We start from the raw sequence: 23,340 nt of genomic DNA, 5'->3' as shown, positions 1-23,340 counted from the left end.
TCCTCTTGACTAAAAGGTTGTTTTTCATTCACATACAAATCTAAATACTGATATGCCCAATCCTCGTCCGAACTGTACTTTGGTCAGAAGACAGCCGGACGAAGGATTGGTTCTTTGGTCCATAATAAACAACAATATTTCATCATTTTCTTTTTATCTTTTTCCCTTGTACAAGTCTTACTTGTCCATTCCCGCAACATCCTCCCCAACGGACTTTCTGGAGGAATGTTAGCAGGGACGTTTTCTTCCTTTACTTTGTCACAGTTTGACTTACTCTGCCTACCCTCCATTTCTCAGGACCCTCGCCAGTCCCTCAGCGATTAAATACCCCTTTTCTCAGCCACCAAGGCAATACTTAAAAGTCAGGTTTCTTACCTTGGTCTGTGCACAGAGTTGCCTTGCCCCTTTCTGCTGTATTTTCTATCGACCTCCGTTCACTGTCTGATTCAGATGTCTCTCTTGTGGGATTCATACCAGTCACCCAAGGGAGCGGACCAAACTGGGACACGAGACCGCTCCTCAATCGGGAACGGGACATGTCTTCCCAGTGTCCAGGGCCAGCCACTCCCCCCAGCAATGGAAGAATATCCCGGATGAACCCCCAGTTTTGAGAAACAAAGCTCATGCACTTCAATAATTTCAGTCAGAGACAAGATCTGAAGCAATCAGTATTGTTTATGATACACTTGCAAGCGTGGTGCCTGCCGTAAGGCACCCAGAGTTTAGCAAGTCCATATCTTATATAGGATTCACTCCTCCCAACCCGGTGCCCATTACTGTTGTTTATCTCTTGCCGTATCCAGCCTTGTACATAACAAAGTAGAAGTCTTGCTTGGCTATTTCACCACATCCTGCTGCGGCCCATTGTTAGGTATATTCTCCTTCACTGCCATCTGTTTCCCTTGTAACATTCCCTCCCATTCCTCATCCATATTGAGCTCTATGACCCTATAATTGGGGTTTGTTTTTGTTTTTACAGAAGTGGGAAACAGATGCTTCGAACTACTGTTTGTACAGGCATATCTGGCTTAACCTCCACCCTCACAGCACCTTATCTATTTGTCTCTAACATCTACCATTGTTTACAGGCATGTTTCATTCTTGTATGCACATCTGAGATAATACAAAAACAATTATATATTTCCTTCACATAGTTTTCATTCTTGTTAACTCAGCTCTTGGTTGAAACAATTCTCCACTGGTGTGAGTGTATTTACCTTGCTCAAGTAATTATGATTGCAGAAGTAACAATACTTTACCTAAATCCCACTGTATACTCCTTGATTGACGGTCTCACTAGAGTCCACAAGACAGTGGAAAAGTTACACATTGCTGAGGCATGTTAGCGCAGGATTTTAAAAAAAATTTGAACAGCAGACACTATTGTGCTATGCTTGGTGTGAGTTCAAACCATTATTGATATTCCCCTGAAAGCTGGTTTTAAATTATAGAATATTGCTGCATCAATGCAGGCCAAAATCCATCTTGTCCAGAATGTGTAATATTTTTTAAAAAATAGATAATATGAAACAAGAAAAATGATTTTGGTGATGTGAAGAGATTTGTGTGTGGAACAAAAGTGTGTGCATTTGAAAAAGGAGCAGGTGACAACTTGTGTTGACAGGTGCTGAAACAAAGTGACAATTCACTGCATTCCCTCGAACCTTAATAACTTTGGGAAAGTTTATTGTCCTGACATTGTATCCCAATTCTTGGGAGAAGCTGCGATGAACCATGCATCGTTGAATGAGACTGAACAAAGATCACATAGTTATAACTGAGGAGAATTTTAAATGTTGTGAGCAGAAAATAATTGCACCAGTATATTAACTGCACCAAGTCTGGTGAATTAATCAGTCTGGATTCGGCTTCCTCTGTCTGTCTCCCCAATAACTACTGCAGTCCTTCTGCTGAAAGAAGCAAGACCTTGCAGTTTGATTGTTTGCTGACTACACATTGGAGGATTGAGGTTAGACTTGGCAAGGGTCCAAATTAAAGCTACTATCTGTAATCAGAGACAGTGGGATTGCATTTGAAACAAAAATGTGGACTTTCTTTAGTGTCACAAAACTCGTCCATTTTTATCTGAAAGCTGTTCCTTGGCTCAAGGAGACTCTGTCCTTGATTTTTTGTTGGAGGGTGGGGGGGGGGGGGGGTGCAGGTTCCGATCAGTCTGGTGTGGTACAGAGATAAAAAGGATTTGAAGAGGCCTTTTGTTTACATGTAAACAGATGAGCCTTCAGGCCAAAGTGATCGTGCTTGACAACTCACCGACATAATCAAAGGGCAGTGGTCAGCTCTTTAGCTGAGCTAAGCTGAACAGGTTTGCAAAGTTCAACAGGGAGTTGTGTAGAAACTCTCTTTTCTGCCCTCCAACTTCAACTTGAAGCATTGATACTGGTGTTTAACATTGGAACTGATGTACTCGGAACAGCATAATTACGTCGAGCTGGATAGGTGGGGTTCTGTAGGGGTTCTTTGTTCTTTGTGTAATTTTGTGAGTAATGATTGTGCCTGTTTAAAATCTAGTCAGCAACCGAGCTATTTTATTCCAGGTAATTTTCACTGTACACTTATCGAAACAAACTGCAATGTTATGCTCTGGGCTGCCTGCTTAAGAATGTTGTGAGTGGTCTAATAGTCCACATTAGTCATTTCAATGTTAATGTAGTTGTAGTTCCTTATGTTTTAAACAACTTTATAATAGTCTGATCTTAACAGTTCCAGTAAAAAATATCAAAAAGTATGCAATATTTATTGGATTATGTTAGTTACTGGAAGTATTTATTTAAAGTCACAATTATTTCCTTAGCTTTTAAGATGATGTATATTCCCATTTAAAGGAAGATGATACTTTGCTGTGAAGTGAAGGCTGAATCTGCTGTGATCATTTTGAGTCTGGCCATTTGCAGAGAAGCACCTTTAAATTTAATCTCAAAGGAGCACTTTATTGTTTGAGGGCTTGGACTTCGGAGTAACCTAACTAAGATGTCACTGAGCAACTTCCCACTTGGTATATCGAGCAAAACATGAGGGAAATTCAACAGACCAGTTGACGAGAGATGGGCATATAGGTGACAGTCTTTAACCATTGTAACAATAAATTCAGAACCTGGTCAATCTCAGATTACTATGTATGATGTTATGTCATAAATAGATTAGATTCCCGACAGTGTGGAAACAATCCACACCGACCCTCCGGAGAGTAACCCACCCAGGCCAATTTCCCTCTGACTAATGTACCGAACACTACGGGCAATTGAGCATGACCAATCCACCTGACCTACACATCTTTGGACTGTGGGAGGAAACCGGAGCACCCGGAGGAAACCCACGCAGACACGGGGAGAATGTGCAAACACCACACAGACAGTCTCCTGACTGAGCCAGCACACCGCCCAAGTGTTTTAACAAAAACAGAAACAGTAAAACACTTCCTGAGAATTGATGCTGTCTTCCATCCTGTTTAACTAATAAAATGTATTGTTGTTGGAGTGAGGTCAATGGAAAATAAAGACCATGAAAGCATAGGAAGGGTTAAAGCATGAAGACCACTGGGAATCTGTGGTCTGTGGAATGCAGGGGCAGGATGGGATAACCATAGTGGAACATTCTGACACCCATTAGCAGAGTAAGGTTAAGGCTGAAGGGTCACTATGGCCAGATGAGATAACACTAGGAATAAAGCAAGTTTCTCTGGTAAGTGTTATTCTGACAGGATTGGGACCGGAAATATTTGGGACATGACATTAAAATATCTAACTAATAGTTAGTCGAGTCAGCTTGAGACAGGAGACTATTGTAATAGATGGAATAGCTAAATATCTATCATGACAGGTTAGTCTGCAATGGAAGATCACTGCAGCAGAGTTCGCAATAAATATCTAATCATGACATTCGAATAACATCAAGTAGAATGTACAACTAAAGAGGTAATGGGAACTAACATCACTGGTTTATTGTGGAGCTGGAGTGAGATACTTTGATTAAGATAGTTGGTCATGCTGACAAGCTCACAGAAACATGATCAAAAATTATATAAAAATCCACGGACCCTGAGGTTCGGGGGCATTCGAGAATCTGCTTTCTCAGTGTCACGGTTTTTTGTTTGCAAATAAAAGACTTATTTCTTGAAGAACTCTCTGCGTCTCCTGGTGGTTCTCTATAGTTTCTCCACAACACTACCTGACCCAGTAATGCAGGGCCCTGGTCTCTGTCTCCGTTTCTCTCTCTCAGTCTCTCACATATGCACGCACGAACGCGCACACAGTTACTGAGGGACAGTGAATGACAGAATAATAGAAGCATTTTCAAATATTAAAGCTCCATTAAACAATCCTGGGATGGGTTGATGGGGACAGTGTAGGGGGAGCTTTACTCTGTATCTAACCCTGTTCCGACCCTACCCTGGGAAGGGTTGATGTTGATACAGAAAAGGGAGCTTTACCGTGTATCTAACCCCATCCTGTCCCTGCCCTGGGAGGGGTTGATAGGGAAAGTGCAGGAGGATCGTTATTTTGGAACATAGGAACAGGAGGAGGCCATTCAGCCCCTCGAGCCTGTTCCATCATTCAATGGGATCATGACTAATCTGTGGCCTAACTCCACATTCCTTCCTTTGGCCCATATCCCTCAATATCTTCACTGAATAAACATGTATCTCTCTCTGATTTAACCTCAACGACTGATCCAGCATCCACTGCTGTTTGTGGAAGAGAGTCCCAAACCTCTCCCACCCTGTGTGTGTCAAAGTGCTTCCTACCATCTCTCCTGAACACTCTGGGCCCTCATTCTCAGACTCTGCTCCCTCTTGGTCTAGAATCTCCAACCTGTGGGAATCGTTGATCTTGATTGATCCTGTCTCATTCTGTTTATTCCTTGAAGGCTTTGATCAGATCACCCCTTAGCTTTCTCAATTCTGGAGGAAAACGGCCTCATTTGTCCAGTCTCCACTCAGAATGTAATCCCTGAGCTCCAGGATCATTCTTGTAAACCTCCTTTGTGCTCCCTCTCTGTACTCCAACCTGATACCCACACACTTGCTGACACTGAACTCCATCTAACACAGCTTTGCCCATTCACCCAATCTATCGATATCCCTTTGTAATGTTAAGGTACCATCTGCACTGTCTACAATGCTGCCTAACTTTGTATCTCACCCCATGCTGTCCCGATCCTGTGTGTGTTTGATAGGAACAGTGCAGAGGGATCTATACTCTGTATCTAACCCCATGCTGCACATGTGCTGGGAGTATTCGATGCAGACAGTGTGGAGGGAGATTTACTCTGTATCTAGCCCCATGTTGTCCCTATACTGGGAATGAATATACCATTGGCTCAGAGACAGGAGACATGATAGAGATGAATGAGACTTTCAGACTGGAGGGAGCTCCAGGCACATACAAGTTGGGAACTGTTTTCAGTAAAAGGTAATTGATCCCAGGTCACTGCAGAGTGTAAGAATCTGATGGTGTTCCCTCACTATCCCCCTCCAATCCCTGGGAAGATCTGCTCCCACACCATGTTCCATCCTAACTGCTGACTATGTTAGATACATTAATACATTGGGGATGGACAGAGGTGCTTTTAAACCTGGGATCTTGCTGTGTAACTTGCCTTCAAAATGCTCTCACATTCCCTTACAAGTAATCTTTTCCTTCTTTTATCCCGATGAACTTTTGTTGGGAAAGCTGCAACGTGAAGATCCAAAATGTTCAGGCCGAGGGAAGCCTTGGCCAAGCTCCAGAGGGAGACGTGGTTCTGAGGCCTGAGGCCTGGTTGACAGGCTGCACCCCGTGGGGGCCGACATGGATTGTGTGTTTAATTACCCCGAGGTTTAATCTCCTCTGGCGTTCCCGGGTTTTAGGGGCATCTGGTTAACTGGCTACTGTCAGATTGCGGCCCTGTCATTTTTAAAGCAGGTTTGAAGCCTGGTGTTAAAGTATGTCATTTACATAAATGATTTGGATGCGAGCATAAGAGGTACAGTTAGTAGGTTTGCAGATGACACCAAAATTGGAGGTGTAGTGAACAGTGAACAGGGTTACCTCAGATTACAACAGGATCTGGACCAGATGGGCCAATGGGATGAGAAGTGGCAGATGGAGATTAATTCAGATAAATGTGAAGCGCTACATTTTGGGAAAGCAAATCTTAGCAGGACTTATATACTTAATGGTAAGGTCCTAGGGAGTGTTGGTGAACAAAGAGACCTTGGAGTCCAGGTGCATACCTCCTTGAAAGTGAAGTCGCAGGTAGGTAGAATAGTGAAGAAGGTGTTTGGTATGCTTTCCTTTATTGGTCAGAGTATTGAGTACAGGAGTTGGGAGGTCATGTTGCAGCTGTACAGGACATTGGTTAGGCCACTGTTGGAATATTGCGTGCAGTTCTGGTCTCCTTCCAATCGGAAAGATGTTGTGAAACTTGAAAGGGTTGAAAGATTTACAAGGATGTTGCCAGGGTTGGAGGATTTGAGCTACAGGGAGAGGCTGAACAGGCTGGGGCTGTTTTCCCTGGAGCATCGGAGGCTGAGGGATGACCTTATAGAGGTTTACAAAATTATGAGGAGCATGGATAGGATAAATAGACATAGTATTTTCCCTGGGGTCGGGGAGTCCAAAACTAGAGGGCATAGGTTTAGGGTGAGAGGGGAAAGATATAAAAGAGACCTAAGGGGCAACATTTTCACGCAGAGGGTGGTACGTGTATGGAATGAGCTGCCAGAGGATGTGGTGGAGGCTGGTACAATTGCAACATTGAAAAGGCATTTGGATGGGTATATGAATAGGAAGGGTTTGGAGGGATATGGGCCGGGTGATGGCAGGTGGGACTAGATTGGGTTGGGATATCTGGTCGGTATGGACGGGTTGGACCGAAGGGTCTGTTTCCGTTCTGTACATCTCTTTGACTCTATGTCCATCCCCAGGATCTGAGAGGGGGAATTAAAACCCAAATGATGTGACACTCTCTAAAGACTTGTCATAATGTCAGAGTAATATTGGTTACAGAGAGGGTAGGGTGAGAAAATACAACAGTGAGAGAAAGAGAGTGAGAGAGAGATTTGAAAAATTGAGAGAGCAGGGGAAACAGAAGGGGAGAGAGAGGGAGAGGTGTGTTGAGATTGTGAAATTCTGCAATGTTTGATTCTGGGGTGACAGGAAATAATTAAACTGAAGCAGCATCACAGAGAGGGAAAATGGTCAGAGTAATTAGCTGCTGCTGCATTGTTGCATGTGGGATCTTGCTGTGCACCAGCTGCCCCAATGCCGTCATTGCAAGCAGTGAGTGTTTTAATCAGGTAACCTGGTATCTCAAAGTTTCTCCAAAGCTTTGGAATGAAAACTCAGCTCATCACCCGATATGTTTGTGTTTGGATGTCGCTGGGAAATTGTCTGTGTCACAGAGAGAGGGGGAAACCTGGGATCTTGCTGTGCTATCTCTCTGTAATAATTTTCCTCCTTTGCTTTTCAATGAATGCTGTCTCTTTCCTCCCAAGGGATCTTGCTGGCCACTTGAAGATTCAAAGAGAGAAACTTTGGGATCAGGAGACCTTTGAACAAGAGCTTTCTCCAGAGGGGACACGGGCCTGAGGCCTGAGGCCTAGTCGACAGGCTGCACCCCGTGGGGACCCACAGTGAGTTGTGTGTTAATTTACCCCGAGGTTTAATCTCCTCTGGGGGACCCTGGGTTTTAGGGGCCTCTGGGTAACTGGCTCCTGTCAGATTGCAGCCCTGTCGTTTTTAAACAGATTTGAAGCCTGGAGTTAAAGTAACTGGGGCCCTGGGATTTGACACAAACACATCAATCCCCAGTGAGTGTCTGACAGACAGGACTCCCCAAGGAGGGAAGTAAAACCTTAAATGAGAAACTTTCTCCAAAGACTTCTTCTAATATCAGAATAATGCTACATGTGGGATCTTGCTGTGTCTCAAACTACCTGCAGAGTGGCCTACGTTGCAACCAGGGTGACCAAATGTGATAATCGCACAGAAAAGACACAGGTTCGCCAATTCCCCAGGTATCTGGGAGGGGATCTCTCTCTCTCTCGGTCTTTCTTTGGTTGATTTTTCAAACAAATAAAACCGTCCCACACACAGAAATCCACAGCCTCCTGTTGGATGTAAAGTGGGATTTGAGCACATTGTGGAGCACGAAGGGGACTACCCTGTGGGATCGCACTGTGCATCAATAGCCCACCCTGTGACTTGTCGTCATTTTAATGGGGAGGGGTGTGGAGGACAGGATGTGGGATTCCAGGCAGGGAGAGACAGACAGAGAGAGAGACTCATGATCAGAAACTGGATTTGGAAAGTGCTGGTATTATTGGGATCTTGCTGTGTGAAAATTACACGGGGGGGCATTTTGCTTGTGGAGTGGTTGATATGGGGAGGGGTTGTTGCTGGGGGATGGCACTAGTTCTCGCAGGGGGTAAAGATGAGGAAATACCCCAGGTATGCCACACCCAGCTTCCTGTTGGATCTTGCTGTGTGCCCCTCAGCCTGCAGATTGCCCCTTACACATCACAGGAGTCTGTCCAAAGGGCCCAGGCTCCGTTTGCTGATGGTCTGATAGTGGGTGGGGTGTATCATCCCTCCTTTCCCCAGCCCAGACCCCCCACCACCTCTCCTCCCCCTCCCTCCACAATGTGATAGTGAGGGGGCTAATGTCTACAGGACAGGGCGGGGAGATGGGAACACACTTTAAATGGGAGGGAGGGAGGGAGGGGAGGGCATTTCAATCAGAACAAAGGGGAATGGAGAGAGACACAGAGACACAAATCCATTCTCGAGAACAAGAGGAATCTAAGCAGAGATGGAGAGGGGGATAGGGACAGGGAGAGAGAGGTGGGGGAGAAGAGAGAGAATGAGAGAGGGAAACAGATGGGAAGGAGTGAAGGAGAAAGAGAGACAGTGTGAGGGAAGGAGGGAGAGAGGGAGAGAAGCAGCTGGAGGGGGCAGGTTAAACACGGAGGGAGGGACAAGATCCAGGCTCTGAGACCAACCCCCTTCCATCGAGTCTCAGAATATAAACCCTTGGGGTTGGGGGTCTCAGTCAGAAAGCATTGACCCCCTGGGTCCCAGTGAAATCTGTTCCCATTCTCTGGGTTTAAAACCAGGGGGAAGTGCTGATAAAATCGGGAGCTTTGGGAAGTCACTCAGTGATGGGATTTTGTTTGTTTTTCTTGTTTTTTGATTCAAAAGATCTTGGCTCGGATTTAATCAACTTCCATCTCCCTGTCTCCCTCCCTCACACCGCCAACCCTGGGATTTTCTCTCTTTCTGTGTCTGTCTCCATTTCTCTGTCCCTAATCTTGTTTGTGTTCTCTCCCCACCTCGGTCTCTGTCCCTCTCTCTATCTGTCTGTATGCCACCAGCCCTCCCTCCCTGTCCTCCTGTCCCTAAGGGAGATTTGGACTCAGTATCGTGTGGTATTGCACATATCATTAACACAGTGGGATCTTGCTGTTCCCTGGGACTCCTGTTGTTGTCCAAACTGTGGGTGTGGGTGTGGGTGGGGGGAAATAACGCCCCTTTCTCAGGGTGGAGTGGGGCAGGGGGGAAGCCTGGGGACTGGGATCTTGCTGTGCATGAAGACACACACAGTCGAATGGCCGGTAAGTCTCTGCACATACTCCCTGTGCTCCCCCCCCCCACCCCAGGGCCTGGGACACAGTGAGGGGTGGGGGTGGTGAGGGAGGGTGGGGGAATTGTACACAATGGAGACACAGAGGGGGCTTTTATACAGAGATAGGGGAGTATGGGCAGAGGGGACAGTGGGGTGGGTAGGGGGTAAATGAAGGTACACCGGGGAGAGGGGCAATTAGATTGGGGAAGGAGGGGAAAATAGGGGGGGCTGGAAAATTCCAGGGGGGTGGAAAATTGTGGGTGTGGTCACAAATTAGCCGAAGATGGGGGGCTGTGGGGTTACAGAGGAAGGGGGTGGTAAATGTAGGGGAAACAGAATATTGGGGGGCAATATTTGGTGGGGGTGTGGATTGGAAAGGGAAATAAATGGGGATGGGCTGGAAACCCCCCCGAAGTGGGGGAGAGACTGAACATGGGGGTATTGGGAATTGTGGTCAGGAATATAATTGGCGGGGGGGGGGGGGGGGCAGCACAATAGAGTGAAAATGTGATGGGGGGGAGGTTTATGTAAAGTCCCTGTCTCAGGGAGTGAGGGGCAGTGAAGCAGTCCCTCAAAAGGTCACTGAGTGTCTGCACGTACTCACTGTGTCCCCCCAACATAAAGGGGTGGGTGGGGGAGGGGGTGCTGCCAAATTAGGAACAGACATAACATCCAGGGGTGGGGACAAAACTTTGGGAGGGCAAATAATTAGGGGGAATCCTTATGGAAAACTAGGGAGCAGGGGGTGTCAGGTAAAACCCCTTTGAGTGAGATTGGGGCATGGGGGGGTGGGAGGAAGAAGTGATATAATTGCTGGAGAGTGGGATCTTCCTCTGCCCATCCACGGTCAGTCAAAAGGCCAGTGAGTGTCTGCACATGCTCACTGTGTGGGGAGGCGGTGGGCTATCAGTGAGGAGCGGTCTCTGCCAGAACGGGCACTCAGTCACGGGCCATTCAGGGGCAAATCCCAGGGGGGCAGGACACTGGGCCGTTAATAGAAGGGGGGATAGACACGATGGGCTGAATATCCTCCTCCTGGACTGTGAGCCATCAGGGATTCTGGTCTCAGCCAGTCCCCACAGGCTCCTGTACCCCCTGGACGGGTATTGGGGGAGGTCCATGAGGAGGGTATATCGGACACAGAGGGGCTTTTATATACGTAGGGGGACGTTCAGAGGGCAGGAACAAGGAGGGAGGGGGCCAGAGAAAGACGGATGGGCCAAAAAACAGAATGGAAAGGGAGTGGAACAACGGAGAGAGGGACCGACAGGAGAGAGAGGGAGTGGGGAGGGAGGGAGTGGGGAGGGAGGTAGAGGGAATGGGGAGGGAGGATGAGGGAATGGGAGGATGGGGAGGGAGAGGGAGGGTGAGGGAAGACCAAGGGGGGAGAGAGGACGAGGGGGAAGGAGGACGAAGGGTGAGGGAGGACGAAGAGGGGAGGGAGGGGGAGGGAGGACGAAGAGGGGAGGGAGGGGGAGGGAGGACGAAGGGGGGAGGGAGGGGGAGGAAGGATGGGGGGAGGGGGAGGGATGATGGGGTGGGAGGGGGAGGGATGATGGGGTGGAAGTGGGAGAGAGGATGGGGTGGGAGGGGGAGGAGGGAGAGGGGGAGGGGGAGGGAGGATGGGGTGGGAGGGGGATTGAGGGTGAGGGGGAAGGAGGATAGGGTGGGAGGGTGAGGGGGAGGGAGGACGAAGGGGTGGAACAGGTCAGGGTGGGGGAAATGAGGGCGAAGGGGGTGAGGACAGGTAGAGGGTCCCACCTGGTTGGACAATGGGAGGAATGAATCCAGTTGGTGGGAGAGAGCAGGGGAAGGGAGGGGGAGGGAGGTTATTTGAAATTGGAGAACTCCGTGTTGAATCCTCTGGGCTGGAGGTTTCCCAGGAGGGGGATGAGATGTTGTTCCTCCAATTTGTGGTGTGGTTTGTTGTGGTAATGCAGGAGGTCGAGGATGGTCATGTTGGGGTGAAGTGAACTGGGCGGTGACTGGGGGGTCTGGTCAGCCCCTCTGGGCCCGGCTGTGATGCTCAGTGAACCGTTCCCTCAGTTTCCATTGGGTCTTCCTGATGGAGAGAAGCCCACACCGGGAGCACCTGATGCTGGAAACACGGTTGGAGGAGAGGCAGGTGAACCTCTGTCTCCCCTGGAAGAAGGGGTTGGGGGCCCGGGATGGAGCTGAGGGGGCTGGGGGTGTAACAGCAGGGTTTGTATCTTTTCCAGTGACAGGGGAAGGTACCTGGGGGTTTGGGGGGTGAGAGTGATACAAACCCAAGGAGTGTCAAAGGGAACGGTCCTTGTGGAAGGCAGAGAGGGGTGGGGGAAGGGAAGAGGGTCTTGGTGGGAAAGCAAATTCCTGATCCCAAAACAAAGGTCCCATTGATTCCGAGCTCTGGTCCTGGATTATAACACTGACCAGGGCAGGGGTGTGTGTTTTGACATTGGGACAGGGGCTAGGGAGATGCTCACTGCAGAATCCTCCCCATTCACCTGGTTCTGGTTGTTATCTCAGTGTTCGGGTTATTCCAGTTATATTCAGGGAGAACCCTCAGGATTTGATGGGAACGGGTCAGGACGGGTGGGGACAGAGGGGGACAGGTGGGGTCAGGTGGGGACAGGTGATTCTGATGGGGACAGATGTGGACTGGTGGGAATGGAGGGGGAAGGAGTGGGACTGGTGATGACAGATGGGGACTGACAGGAACTGATAGGGACAGATGGGGACAGATGATTCAGTTGGCGACTGGTGGTGAGATGATGACTAATGGCGACAGAGGAGACTGGTGGGAACAGATGGGAGCCGAGGGGGACTGAATGGGAATAATGGCGACAGATGATGACTGGTGGCGACAGATGGGGAGAGATTGGGACTGGTTGCAACAGATGGGGAGAGTGGGGGGGTGGAGAGAGTGAGGGGGGGGAAAGAGTGAGAGGGGGGAAAAGAGAGGGATTGGTGGCGACTGACAGGGACAGAGAGGGACTGATGAGGATAGAATGGGAATAATGGGGACTGGTGGGGACAGAGGGAGACTGCAGGGACTGGCGGGGCGAGGTGGGGAGAGAAGGGGACAGAGGGAGACAGATGGTTCTTGTGGCAACTGATGGGGAGAGAAGGAGACAGGAGGGGGACAAATTGTTCTGATAGGGACTGGTAGGGGCACATGGGGAATGGGGGGACTGATGGGACTGATCGGGGACTGGTGGGGAAAAATGGAGACTGGTGGGGGATTGGTGGGGACACATTGGGACTGGTGGGACCTGTGGGGACACGGAGGCTGGTGGGGTCTGATGATTCTGATGGGGTCAGATGCGGATTGGTGGGGACACAGGACAGAGGGGAACAGAGCGGAACAGGTGGGGACTGGGGGAAACGGTGGGGAAAGATGGGGACTGGACAAGGGACGAACGGTAGTGGGTGGGGACTGAATTAAACAGATGAGGTCTGCTGGGGAATGATGGGGACAGAAGGGGGCAGGTGAGGGGTGGGGGAGGGTTCGATGGGGACGGGGGAGACGGTGGGAGGATGGGTGATGATGGGGGGGACAATTAGGGGAGGGGGAACAATGGGGGCCGAGGAATGATGGGGAGCGAGGGGATGATTGGGAGGGGCAGATAATGGGGGGGGGCGACGGGGGGTGGAAGGCGATGGGGGAGAAGGAGACGGGGGGGGAAGGAGACGGGGGGGAAGGAGACGGGGGGGAGAAGGAGACGGGGGGAGAAGGAGACGGGGGGGAAGGAGACGGGGGGGGAAGGAGACGGGGGGGGAAGGAGACGGGGGGGGAAGGAGACGGGGGGGAAGGAGACGGGGGGGGAAGGAGACGGGGGGGGAAGGAGACGGGGGGGAGAAGGAGATGGGGGGGAAGGAGACGGGGGGGGAAGGAGACGGGGGGGGAAGGAGACGGGGGGGAAGGAGACGGGGGGGAAGGAGACGGGGGGGGAAGGAGACGGGGGGGAGAAGGAGACGGGGGGGGAAGGAGACGGGGGGGGAGGAGACGGGGGGGTGAAGGAGACGGGGGGAAGGAGACGGGGGGAAGGAGACGGGGGGGAAGGAGACGGGGGGGAAGGAGACGGGGGGGAGGAGACGGGGGGGAAGGAGACGGGGGGGAAGGAGACGGGGGGCGAAGGAGACGGGGGGGAAGGAGACGGGGGGGAAGGAGACGGGGGGAAGGAGACGGGGGGAAGGAGACGGGGGGGAAGGAGACGGGGGGGAAGGAGACAGGGGGGAAGGAGACAGGGGGGAAGGAGACGGGGGGAAGGAGACGGGGGGGAAGGAGACGGGGGGAAGGAGACGGGGGGAAGGAGACGGGTGGGAAGGAGACGGGGGGGAAGGAGACGGGGGGGGAAGGAGACGGGGGGGGAAGGAGACGGGGCGGAAGGAGACGGGGGTGAAGGAGACGGGGGGAAGGAGACGGGGGGAAGGAGACGGGGGGGAAGGAGACGGGGTGGGGAAGGAGACGGGGGGGAAGGAGACGGTGGGGGGAGAGATTAGGGCGGAAGAGGGCGGTTTGGAATGACTGAACAAAGTACAGTAAGAGGCAGGTTTGGGAGGGAAGGTTTAAAGTGAGTGGAGGAGGTGACAGTGATAGAGAGGTTTGGAGTGTTTGGAGGAGGTGACAGTGGTAGGGAGGGTTGGAGTATATGGAGGAGGAGACAGTGATAGGGAGGGTTGGAGTGGTTGGAGGAGGTGACAGTGATCGGGAGGGTTGGAGTGTTTGGAGGAGGTGACAGTGGTAGGGAGGGTTGGAGTGTTTGGAGGAGGTGACAGTGATAGGGAGGGTTGGAGTGTTTGGAGGAGGTGACAGTGATAGGGAGGGTTGGAGTGGTTGGTGGAGGTGACAGTGATAGAGATGGATAGAGTGATTCGAGGAGGTGACAGTGATAGGGAGGGAGGGAGTATATTGAGGAGGTTACACTGAGAGGGAGGGTTGATGTTACTGGAGGAGGTGACAGTAATAGGGAGGGTTGGAGTGTTTGGAGGAGGTGACAGTGATAGGGAGGGTTGGAGTGTTTGGAGGTGGTGACAGTGATAGGGAGGGTTGGAGTGTTTGGAGGAGGTGACAGTGATAGTGATGATTGGAGTGTTTGGAGGTGGTGACAGTGATAGGGAGGGTTGAGTGTTTGGAGGTGGTGACAGTGATAGGGAGGGTTGGAGTGTTTGGAGGAGGTGACAGTGATAGTGAGGGTTGGAGTGTTTGGAGGTGGTGACAGTGATAGGGAGGGTTGGAGTGTTTGGAGGAGGTGACAGTGATAGGGAGGGTTGGAGTGTTTGGAGGAGGTGACAGTGATAGGGAGGGTTGGCGTGTTTGGAGGAAGTGACAGTGATAGGGAGGGTTGGAGTGTTTGGAGGAAGTGACAGTGATAGGGAGGGTTGGCGTGTTTGGAGGAGGTGACAGTGGTAGGGAGGGATGGAATGTGTGGAGGAGGTGACAGTGATGGGGAGGGTTGGAGTGGTTGGAGGAGGTGACAGTGATAGAGATGGATAGAGTGATTCGAGGAGGTGACAGTGATAGGGAGGGAGGGAGTATATTGAGGAGGTTACACTGAGAGGGAGGGTTGATGTTACTGGAGGAGGTGACAGTAATAGGGAGGGTTGGAGTGTTTGGAGGAGGTGACAGTGATAGGGAGGGTTGGAGTGTTTGGAGGAGGTGACAGTGATAGGGAGGGTTGGAGTGTTTGGAGGAGGTGACAGTGATAGGGAGGGTTGGAGTGTTTGGAGGAGGTGACAGTGATAGGGAGGGTTGGAGTGTTTGGAGGTGGTGACAGTGATAGGGAGGGTTGGAGTGTTTGGAGGAGGTGACAGTGAGAGTGAGGGTTGGAGTGTTTGGAGGTGGTGACAGTGATAGGGAGGGTTGGAGTGTTTGGAGGTGGTGACAGTGATAGGGAGGGTTGGAGTATATGGAGGAGGTGACAGTGATAGGGAGGGTTGGAGTGTTTGGAGGAGGTGACAGTGATAGGGAGGGTTGGCGTGTTTGGAGGAAGTGACAGTGATAGGGAGGGTTGGAGTGTTTGGAGGAAGTGACAGTGATAGGGAGGGTTGGAGTGTTTGGAGGAGGAGACAGTGATAGGGAATGATGGAGTGTTTGGAGGAGGTGACAGTGATAGGGAGGGTTGGAGTGTTTGGAGGAGGTGACAGTGATAGGGAGGGATGGAGTGATTCGAGGAGGTAACAGCGATAGGGAGGGTTGGAGTATATTGAGGAGGTTACACTGAGAGGGAGGATTGATGTTACTGGTGGAGGGGACAGTAATAGGGAGGGTTGGAATGTTTGAGGAGGTGACAGTGATAGGGAGGGATGGAGTGTTTGGAGGAGGTGACAGTGGTAGGGAGGGGTGGAGTGTTTGGAGGAGGTGACAGTGGTAGGGAAGATTGGCCTGTTTGGAGGAAGTGACAGTGATAGAGAGGGATAGAGTGATTCGAGGAGGTGACAGTGATACGGAGGGTTGGAGTATATTGAGGAGGTTACAGTGAGAGGGAGGGTTGATGTTACTGGAGGAGGTGACAGTGATAGGGAGGGTTGGAGTGTTTGAGGAGGTGACAGTGATAGGGAGGGATGGAGTGTTTGAGGAGGTGACAGTGATAGGGAGGGTTGGAATGTTTGAGGAGGTGACAGTGATAGGGAGGGATGGAGTGTTTGAGGAGGTGACAGTGATAGGGAGGGTTGGAATGTTTGAGGAGGTGACAGTGATAGGGAAGGATGGAGTGTCTGGAGGAGGTGACAGTGATAGGGAGGGATGGAGTGTTTGGAGGAGGTGACAGCGATAGGGAGGGTTGGAGTGTTTGGAGGAGGTGACAGTGATAGTGGGGTTTGAGTGTTTGGAGGAGGTGACAGTGATAGGGAGGGTTGGAGTGTTTGGGGAAGATGACAGTGATAGGGAGGGTTGGAGTGTTTGGAGGAGGTTACAGTGAGAGTGAGGGTTGGAGTGTTTGGAGGTGGTGACAGTGATAGGGAGGGTTGGAGTGTTTGGAGGAGGTGACAGTGATAGGGAGGGTTGGAGTGTTTGGAGGAGGTGACAGTGATAGGGAGGGTTGGAGTGGTTGGAGGAGGTGACAGTGATAGGGAGGGATGGAGTGATTCGAGGAGGTAACAGCGATAGGGAGGGTTGGAGTATATTGAGGAGGTTACACTGAGAGGGAGGATTGATGTTACTGGTGGAGGGGACAGTAATAGGGAGGGTTGGAATGTTTGAGGAGGTGACAGTGATAGGGAGGGATGGAGTGTTTGGAGGAGGTGACAGTGGTAGGGAGGGATGGAGTGTTTGGAGGAGGTGACAGTGATAGTGGGGTTTGAGTGTTTGGAGGAGGTGACAGTGATAGGGAGGGTTGGAGTGTTTGGGGGAGATGACAGTGATAGGGAGGGTTGGAGTGTTTGGAGGAGGTGACAGTTATAGGGAGGGTTGGAGTGTTTGGAGGTGGTGACAGTGATAGGGAGGGTTGGAGTGTTTGGAGGAGGTAGCAGTGATAGTGGGGTTTGAGTGTTTGGAGGAGGTGACAGTGATAGGGAGGGTTGGAGTGTTTGGAGGAGGTGACAGTTATGGGGAGGGTTGGAGTGTTTGGAGGAGGTGACAGTGATAGGGAGGGATGGAGTGTTTGGAGGAGGTGACAGTGATCGGGAGGGATGGAGTGTTTGGAGGAGGTGACAGTGAGAGGGAGGGTTGGAGTGGTTGGAGGAGGTGACAGTTATGGGGAGGGTTGGAGTGTTTGGAGGAGGGGACAGTGATAGGGAGGGTTGGAGTGTTTGGAGGAGGTGACAGTGATAGGGAGGGTTGGAGTGTTTGGAGGAGGTGACAGTGATAGGGAGGGTTGGAGTGTTTGGAGGAGGTGACAGTGATAGGGAGGGTTGGAGTGTTAGGAGGAGGTGACAGTGATAGGGAGGGAGTGTATGTAGGAAGTGACAGTGATAGGGAGGGTTGGGTTGTTTGGAGGAGGTGACTGTGGTAGGGAGGTTTGGAGTGTTTGGAGGAGGTGACAGAGATAGGGAGGGTTGGGTTGTTTGGAGGAGGTGACTGTGGTAGGGAGGGTTGGAGTGACTGGAGGAGGTGACAGTGGTAGGGAGGGTTGGAGTGTGTGGTGGAGGTGACAGTGGTAGGGAGGGTTGGAGTGTTTGGAGGAGGTGACAGTGATCGGGAGGGTTGGAGTGTTTGGAGTAGGTGACAGTGATAGGGAGGGATGGAGTGTTTGGAGGAGGTGACAGTGATAGGGAGGGTTGGAGTGTTTGGAGGAGGTGACAGTGATAGGGAGGGTTGGAGTGTTTGGAGGAGGTGACTGTGGTAGGGAGGGTTGGAGTGACTGGAGGATGTGACAGTGGTAGGGAGGGTTGGAGTTTGTGGAGGAGGTGACAGCGATAGGGAGGGATGGAGTGATTCGAGGAGGTGACAGAGATAGGGAGGGTTGGAGTGATTCGAGGAGGTGACAGAGATACGGAGGGTTGGAGTATATGGAGGAGGTTACAGTGAGAGGGAGGGTTGAAGTTACTGGAGGAGTGGACAGTGATAGGGAGGGTTGGAGTGTTTGGAGGAGGTGACAGTGATAGGGAGGGTTGGAGTGTCTGGAGGAGGTGACAGTGATAGGGAGGGTTGGAGTGTTTGGAGGAGGTGACAGTGATAGGGAGGGTTGGAGTGACTGGAGGAAGTGACAGTGATAGGGAGGGTTGGAGTGTGTGGAGGAGGTGACAGCGATAGGGAGGGATGGAGTGATTCGAGGAGGTGACAGAGATAGGGAGGGTTGGAGTGATTCGAGGAGGTGACAGAGATACGGAGGGTTGGAGTATATGGAGGAGGTTACAGTGAGAGGGAGGGTTGATGTTACTGGAGGAGTGGACAGTGATAGGGAGGGTTGGAGTGTTTGGAGGAGGTGACAGTGATAGGGAGGGTTGGAGTGTCTGGAGGAGGTGACAGTGATAGGGAGGGTTGGAGTGTGTGGAGGAGGTGACAGTGATAGGGAGGGTTGGAGTGTTTGGAGGAGGTGACAGTGATAGGGAGGGTTGGCGTGTTTGGAGGAGGTGACAGTGATAGGGAGGGTTGGCGTGTTTGGAGGAGGTGACAGTAATAGGGAGGGTTGGAGTGTTTGGAAGAGGTGACAGTGATAGGGAGGGTTGGCGTGTTTGGAGGAGTGGACAGTGATAGGGAGGGTTGGAGTGTTTGGAGGAGGTGACAGTGGTAGGGAGGGTTGGAGTGTTTGGAGGTGGTGACAGTGATAGGGAGGGTTGGAGTGGTTGGAGGAGGTGACAGGGATAGGGAGGGTTGGAGTGTTTAGAGGAGGTGACAGTGATAGGGAGGGTTGGAGTGTGTGGAGGAGGTGACAGCGATAGGGAGGGTTGGAGCGTCTGGAGGAGGTGACAGTGATAGGGAGGGTTGGAGTGTTAGGAGGTGGTGACAGTGATAGGGAGGGTTGGAGTGTTTGGAGGAGGTGACAGTGATAGGGAGGGTTGGAGTGTGTGGAGGAGGTGACAGTGATAGGGAGGGATGGAGCGTCTGGAGGAGGTGACAGTGATAGGGAAGGTTGGAGTGTTTGGAGGAGGTGACAGTGATAGGGAGGGATGGAGCGTCTGGAGGAGGTGACAGTGATAGGGAGGGTTGGAGTGTTTGGAGGAGGTGACAGTGGTAGGGAGGGTTGGAGCGTCTGGAGGAGGTGACAGTGATAGGGAGGGTTGGAGTGTCTGGAGGAGGTGACAGTGATAGGGAGGGTTGGAGTGTTTTGAGGAGGTGACAGTGATAGGGAGGGATGGAGCGTCTGGAGGAGGTGACAGTGATAGGGAGGGTTGGAGTGTGTGGAGGAGGTGACAGTGATAGGGAGGGATGGAGCGTCTGGAGGAGGTGACAGTGATAGGGAAGGTTGGAGTGTTTGGAGGAGGTGACAGCGATAGGGAGGGATGGAGCGTCTTGAGGAGGTGACAGTGATAGGGAGGGATGGAGTGTGTGGAGGAGGTGACAGTGATAGGGAGGGATGGAGTGTGTGGAGGAGGTGACAGTGATAGGGAGGGTTGGAGTGTGTGGAGGAGGTGACAGTGATAGGGAGGGATGGAGCGTCTGGAGGAGGTGACAGTGATAGGGAGGGTTGGAGTGTGTGGAGGAGGTGACAGTGATAGGGAAGGTTACACTGTCTGGAGGAGGTGACAGTGATCGGGAGGGTTGGAGGTTTGGAGGAGGTGACAGTAATAGGGAGGGTTGGAGTGGTTGGAGGAGGTGACAGTGATAGGGAGGGTTGGATTGCTTGGAGGAGGCGACAGTGATAGTGGGGTTTGAGTGTTTGGAGGAGGCGACAGTGATAGGGATGGAGTGTTTTTAGGAAGTGACAGTGATAGGGAAGGTTACAGTGTCTGGAGGAGGTGACAGTGGTAGGGAGGGTTGGAGTATGCAGAGAAGGTGATAGTGAATGGGAGGGTTGGAGTGTCTGGAGGAGGTGACAGTGATAGGGAGGATTGGCCTGTTTGGAGGAAGTGACAGTGATAGGGAGGGATGGATTATCTGGAGGAGGTGACAGTGAGAGGGAGGGATGGAGTGATTCGAGAAGGTGACAGCGATATTGAGGGTTGGAGTATATTGAGGAGGTTACAGTGAGAGGGAGGGTTGATGTTACTGGAGGAGTGGTCAGTGATAGGGAGGGTTGGAGTGGTTGGTGGAGGTGACAGTGATAGGGAGGGTTGGAGTGTTTGGCGGAGGTGACAGGGATAGGGAGGTTTGGTGCGGTTGGTGGAGGTGACAGTGATAGGGAAGGTTGGTGTGTCTGGAGGAGGTGACAGTCATAGGGTGGGTTGGAATGTCTGGAGGAGGTGACAGTGATAGGGATGGAGTATATGGAGGAGGTGTCAGTGATAGGGATGGTTGGAGTGTTTAGAGGAGGTGACAGTGATTGGGATGGTGTGTTTGGAGGAGGTGACAGTGATAGGGAGGGTTGGAGTGTTTGGAGGAGGTGACAGTGATAGGGAGGGTTGGAGTGTTTGGAGGAGGTGACAGTGATAGGGAAGGATGGAGTGTTTGGAGGAGGTGACAGTGATAGGGAGGGTTGGAGTGGTTGGAGGAGGTGACAGTGATAGGGAGGGTTGGAGTGTTTGGAGGAGGTGACAGTGATAGGGAGGGTTGGAGTGTCTGGGGGAGGTGACAGTGATAGGGAGTGATGGAGTGTGTGGAGGAGGTGACAGTGATAGGGAGGGTTGGAGTGTTTGGAGGAGGTGACAGTGCTTGGGAGGGTTGGAGTGTTTGGAGGAGGTGACAGTGATAGGGAGGGTTGGAGTGTGTCGAGGAGGTGACAGTGCTCGGGATGGTTGGAGTGTTTGGAGGAGGTGACAGTGATAGGGAGGGTTGGAGTGTTTGGAGGAGGTGACATTGATAGGGAGGGTTGGAGTGTCTGGGGGAGGTGACAGTGATAGGGAGGGATGGAGTGTTTGGTGGAGGTGACAGTAATAGGGAAGGTTGCAGTGGCTGGAGGAGTTTAAACAGATCGGGACGGCTGTGATGTTCCCCCAAGGTGAAATACATAGGGAGGGCTGTTCAGACAGTAGAATATGAAAGCCTCTGGAGGAGGCTGGGTGGTATGAGCAGGGAAGGGAATAGTGTGTGTGAGAGGGAGCATAAAGTGAGTCTGAGTGATGTTTGTGAGGGAGGCCACACATACGAGTGGAATAAATTAACAGCACATACCTCAGGGACCTGCAGTGATGAAACCCTCATTTGAACATGACTGGAAGAATAACAGTAAACTGTCACAGAAAGTCAAAACACTCATTATTAAAGGTAGTGCAGGTTGGACAATGGCAAAGAGATTGTCATGAAGGACAGGGATGAAACAGAATAATGCATGGGTATGCATTCAGATCCACAGTAAGGGGATCATACCAGGGCCTATCCAATGAACCACAGCAAAACAAGTTTACAATTGAATTATAGATGAATGTTCAAAAACATTCACCTCTGAATCAATGTGATTGTACTTCAATGTAAACTCCCTGGCTGAAGCTTGTAGCTGAGAAGTTAGCACAGGACTGGCATCAAACACTTCGTTTTCATGAATTCCACTTCTCTGTAAAATGAGATGACAAAAGAAACACGTTGAGAGACATTCAGAATAAACCAGCCCTTGGCTTGAGTGTTAAATATCCACCTATTGAAGGAGTTTCCAAAATCTACCACCATCAGTTGAGGACGGGAATTGATCAAATGATTTGAGAGAATTAGTATTTTAATGACAAGGTTATGTTGTGGAGATGACCTGAGAGATTTGATAGATGCTTCAAATTTTAAGATATTTATCTAACCGCTAATTGTGTTCTTCCAAAGATTATTTGGATAGCAGAAGATTGGAATACAGGAAAGAGAAACTTATTAATGAACAGAATTAATCTTCTGTGTTAATCTCCTCAATGGCGCAGTACCTACCCAGCATTCCCCGCGATGGTGAATACCCTCTATACTCACTACAAGCGAGGGCGGCGCAGCCGCAGTGCCGGGTCTGTCTCCGTGGGAAACGGGAAGAGACGCGCTTTTCCAGACGGCAAGGCTGCAGGAGCTGGAGAGGGATTCGGACCGAGAATAAACCCTTCCAGAGAGAAGCGAGCACCTTGAAAAATAACGTGTGGTTAAATGTTTTGCAATTTCGAGGTGAAAATCCGCCATCTTGGCCGGGACCGTGGACGCATGCGCACACTGATGTGTGACGTCACGGGGCGGGGCCTGAGGGTGATTCATGCAGATGCTGAAAATCTGAGACTGGAGTCACAGAAATGTCCAACATGGAAACAGACCCTTCGGTCCAACCCGTCCATACCGACCAGATATCCCAACCCAATCTAGTCCCACCTACCAGCACCCGGCCCATATCCCTCCAAACCTTCTTATTCATATACCCATCCAAATGTCTTTTAAATGTTGTAATTGTACCAGCCTCCATCACTTCCTCTGGCAGCTCATTCCATACCCGTACCACTCTGTGCATGAAAATATTGCCCCTTAGGTCTCTTTTATATCTTTCCCCTCTCACCCTAAACCTATGCCCTCGAGTTCTGGATACCCCCACCCCAGGGAAAAATCTTTGTCTGTTTATCCTATCCATGCCCCTAATGATTTTGTAAACCTCTGTCAGGTCATCCCTCAACCTCCGCCACTCCAGGGAAAACAGCTCCAGCCTGTTCAGCTTCTCCCTCTTGCTCAAATCCTCCAATCCTGGCAACAGCCTTGTAAATCTTTTGTGAACGCTTTCAAGTTTCATAACATCTTTCCAATAGGAAGGAGACCAGAATTGAACACAATATTCCAACAGTGGCCTAACTGATGTCATATACAGCCACAACATAACCTCCCAACTCCTGTAATCAATACTCTGACCAATAAAGGAAAGCATACCAAACGCCTTCTTCACTATCCTATTAATCTGCGACTCCACTTTCAAGGAGCTATGAACCTGCACTCCAAGGTCTCTTTGTTCATCAACACTCCCTTGGACCTTACCATTAAGTATATAAGTCCTGCTAAGATTTGCTTTCCCAAAATCCAGAACCTTGCATTTATCCGAATTAAACTCCATCTGCCATTTCTCAGCCCATTGGCCCATCTGGTCAAGATCCTGTTGTAATCTGAGGTAACCTTCTTCTCTGTCCTCTACACCTCTAATTTTGGTGTCATCTGCAAACTTACTAACTGTGCCTCACATCCAAATCAAATCAGAAAGTGCTGGAGGAAGTCAGTGGGTCTGGCAGGAGATGTGGACAGAGAAACAGAGTGAACCATTT

General features: G+C 50.8%; 1 long non-coding RNA gene across 1 annotated transcript in view; it reads right to left on the bottom strand.

Annotated features, from left to right (window-relative positions):
• The window catches only part of LOC140478543 (uncharacterized), a 39,105-nt gene extending 16,868 nt beyond the window's left edge, over positions 1-22,237 (bottom strand). Inside the window, exons 1-2 of the long non-coding RNA XR_011960801.1 lie at positions 22,173-22,237; positions 21,525-21,635 (exon numbers count right to left, since the gene is read on the bottom strand). This is a non-coding gene — a long non-coding RNA (uncharacterized lncRNA). The remainder of the gene's footprint in view (positions 1-21,524; positions 21,636-22,172) is intronic.
• Positions 22,238-23,340: the final 1,103 nt, after the last annotated feature.

Source organism: Chiloscyllium punctatum, chromosome 6 (assembly GCF_047496795.1).
Source record: "Chiloscyllium punctatum isolate Juve2018m chromosome 6, sChiPun1.3, whole genome shotgun sequence".
Taxonomy (NCBI): Eukaryota; Metazoa; Chordata; class Chondrichthyes; order Orectolobiformes; family Hemiscylliidae; genus Chiloscyllium; species Chiloscyllium punctatum.
This window is presented reverse-complemented; position numbering and strand designations above follow the sequence as displayed.